At 59.0% G+C, this 3,292-nt stretch overlaps 1 long non-coding RNA gene across 1 annotated transcript; it reads left to right on the top strand.

Moving 5' to 3' along the window:
• Nucleotides 1-2,198: 2,198 nt before the first annotated feature.
• On the top strand, nucleotides 2,199-2,904 carry LOC310836118. Its single transcript, XR_014559865.1, has 3 exons — nucleotides 2,199-2,470; nucleotides 2,554-2,636; nucleotides 2,810-2,904. It is a non-coding gene; the product is annotated as an uncharacterized lncRNA (long non-coding RNA).
• Nucleotides 2,905-3,292: the final 388 nt, after the last annotated feature.

Genomic DNA, 3,292 nt, shown 5'->3' on the forward strand with positions numbered 1-3,292 from the left:
AGAGCGCCGGGTTCGAGGGTTTGAAGGCTCCGGGTTGCTGGCTCCGGGTTCGAGGATTCGGAGTTCAGTGGATTCTGGATTCTGGCTCCGGGTTCGAGGATTTGGGGCGTTCCGGGATAAGGAGGTTAGGGACCTGACCGATGGGGTGATTTGGGGGTTAAAGACCCCACTAGCCCCCCTGGTTAAAGACCCCCACCTGCTTAAGGGGGAGTCTAGGGTTAAAGCCCCCCCCCCGCCTGGTTAAGGACCCACTGAGGGTTCAAGGAGTTGAGGGTTCAAGGCGTTAGGGACCCCCTAAGGAGCTTCCGGAAGGGAGTTTGGGGTTCAAGACCCAGGTTAGAGCCCCGTCTGGGGGGTGCTATCAGGGAGGTTCTGGGTTCGAGAGGAGGGGTTAAAGACCTCCCTCGAGGGGTTAAGAAGCTTCCGGAAGGGAGCTGAGGGTTCAAGACGCTCCGAGTTAGGGACCCCCTGCGACTGGGTTAGGGAGGCTGTGGAAGGGGGTTCAGGGTTCAAGACCCCCCCCAGCTGGTTAAGGACCTTCCAAGGGGGAGTTAGGGACCCCCCTCAATGGGTTAAGGAGGTTAAGGACCCCCCAGCCAATGGGATAGAGAGGTTGGGGTTAGAGACCCCACTAGCACCACCCAGTTAAGGACCCTCAATGGGTTCAGGAGGTTGGAGGTTAGAGACCCCACCAGCCCCACCCGGTTAAGGACCTTCCAAGGGGGAGTTAGGGACCCCCCTCAATGGGTTCAGGATGTTCAGGAGATTGGGGGTTAAAGACCCCACCAGCAGCCCCTGGTTAAAGACCCTCAAAGGGAGAGTTAAGGACCCACCCGGTTAAGGAGTTCAGGCCGATCTTAGAGCCCCATGGAGGGGTGCTAGCTTTGAGGCAGAGAGGAGGGGGCGTTAGGGAGGAGGGGGGTTAGAGACCCCACCAGCCCCACCCGGTTAAGGACCTTCCAAGGGGGAGTTAGGGACCCCCCTCAATGGGTTCAGGAGGTTCAGAAAGGGAGTTGGGGGTTAGAGACCCCCCTAGCCCCACCCGGTTAAGGACGTTCCAAGGGGGGAGTGAAGGCTGAGCTTAGAGACCTCTTGGGAACGGGTTCGGGAGGAGGAGGGGGAGTTAAGGACCTGCCCCCTCAAGGGGTTAAGGAAGGGACTTTGGGGTTAAAGACCCCCCACCAGCTGCTTAAGGACCTCTCAAGGGGGAGTGAAGGCCGAGGTTAAAGACCTCTTGGGAACGGGTCAAGGAGGGGGGATAGGGACCTCCCTGGTGGGCTAGGTTTGGGGTTAAAGACCCCCACCAGTGGTTAAGGACCTCCCAAGGGGGAGTGAAGGCCGAGGTTAGAGCCCCGTCTCAAGGGGTTAAGGAGGGGGAACCCGGGTTAAAGACCCCACTCCCACCCACCGCTTAGAGCCCCTGCTAGGATTAAAGACCTCCCCCCCCACTAGCACCAGGTTAAGGACCCTCCAAGGGGGAGTTAGAGCCCCGTCTGGACCCGGGTCAAAAAGCTTCCGGAAGGGAGTTTGGGGTTAAAGACCTCACTACCACCAGGGGGTTAGGGATGCTGCAAGGGGGGGGTTAAGTCGGGTTAGGGAGGGGGGTTAAGGACCCACCCCCCAATGGGTCAAGAAGCTTCCGGAAGGGAGTTTGGGGTTAGAGAGCCGCCCCCAGTTAGGGACCCCCTCAAGGGGTTCAGGGTTCAAGGGAGTCAAGGGTTCAAGACCCCCCTGCCTGGTTAGGGACCCTCCAAGGGGGGAGTTAAAGACCCCACAATGGGTTCCGGGTTCAAGACCCTCCCCTGGTTAAGGACCCTCCAAGGGGGGAGTTAAAGACCCCCCAATGGGTTCAGGGTCAAGACCCCCCTCCTGGTTAGGGACGCTCCAAGGGGGGGAGTTAAAGACCCCACAATGGGCTCAGGGTTCAATACCCTCCCCTGGTTAAAGACCCCACAATGGGTTAAGGAGGTAAGGAAAGGGAGTCGAGGGTTCAAGACCCCCCCCCCGCCTGGTTAGGGACCCACTGCTCTCCCGTTGCTCTAAGGGAGAGAGTTAAAGACCTGTCTGGGGGGAACCGGGTGATAGAGACCCCCCCCCTCACCCCTGGTTAGGATTGGTTAAAGCCTCTCTCTATAGGGGGGGGGATTTCAGGGTTAAAGACCCCCCCAAGAATCAGGTTAGGGATGCTGCAAGGGGGAGGAAAGGGGTTAGGGACGCCTCTTAGGGACCCCCCTTCCCAGTTTGGACTGGTTTAAGGTGGGGGGGGTACAGAAAGGGGTGAAGGACGCCTCTTAGGGAGCCAAGTTAGGGACCCCCTCCCAGTTTCGACTGGTTTAAGGAGGGGGAGACAGAAAGGGGTTAAAGATGCCTTTTAGAGACCCCCCTTCCCAGTTGGAACTGGTTTAAAGGGGGGACAGAAAGGGGTGAAGAACGCCTCTTAGGGAGCCAAGTTAGGGACGCCCCCTCCCCAGTTTGGACTGGTTGAACCCCCTCCCAGTTTGGACTGGTGAAGGACTGGCCTCTTAGGGAGCCAAGTTAGGAACCCCCTCCCAGTTTCGAGTGGTTTAAGGTGGGGGGGGGACAGAAAGGGATGAAGAACGCCTCTTAGGGACCCAGGTTAGGGACCCCCCTCCCCAGTTTGGACTGGTTTAAAGGTTGGGGAGAAAGGGGTTAAAGGGGGGGGAAGAAAGGGGTTAAAGACGCCTCTTAGGGACCCAAGTTAGGAACCCCCTCCCCAGTTTGGACTGGTTGAACCCCCTCCCAGTTTGGACTGGCCTCTTAGGGAGCCAAGTTAGGAACCCCCTCCCAGTTTGGACTGGTTTAAAGTGGGGGGGGGACAGGAAGGGATGAAGAACGCCTCTTAGGGACCCAGGTTAGGGACCCCCCTCCCCAGTTTGGACTGGTTTAAAGGTTGGGGAGAAAGGGGTTAAAGGGGGGGGAAGAAAGGGGTTAAAGACGCCTCTTAGGGACCCAAGTTAGGAACCCCCCTCCCCAGTTTGGACGGGTTTAAAGGGGGGGGAAAGAAGGGGGTTAGGGACCCCCCTCCCTGGTTCTCAAAAGGGGGGGGGAGGCAGAAAGGGGTTAAAGCCGCCTCTTAGAGACCCCCCCCTTCCCAGTTTGGACTGGTTTAAAGTGGGCGAGACACAAAGGGATGCCTCTTAGGGACCCCCCCCTCCTCCTAGTCCTCCCCCCGGTCCGCCCCCAAGCCCACCCCCCCTCTTTTAAACTGGGGAAAAACCGGGGGGGGGCCGTCTCCCTCTCTCTCTCTCCCTCCCCCCAAAACCTTTCCCCC

Source organism: Podarcis gaigeae (genome assembly GCF_964106915.1).
Source record: "Podarcis gaigeae genome assembly, chromosome: Z".
Lineage (NCBI taxonomy): Eukaryota > Metazoa > Chordata > Lepidosauria > Squamata > Lacertidae > Podarcis > Podarcis gaigeae.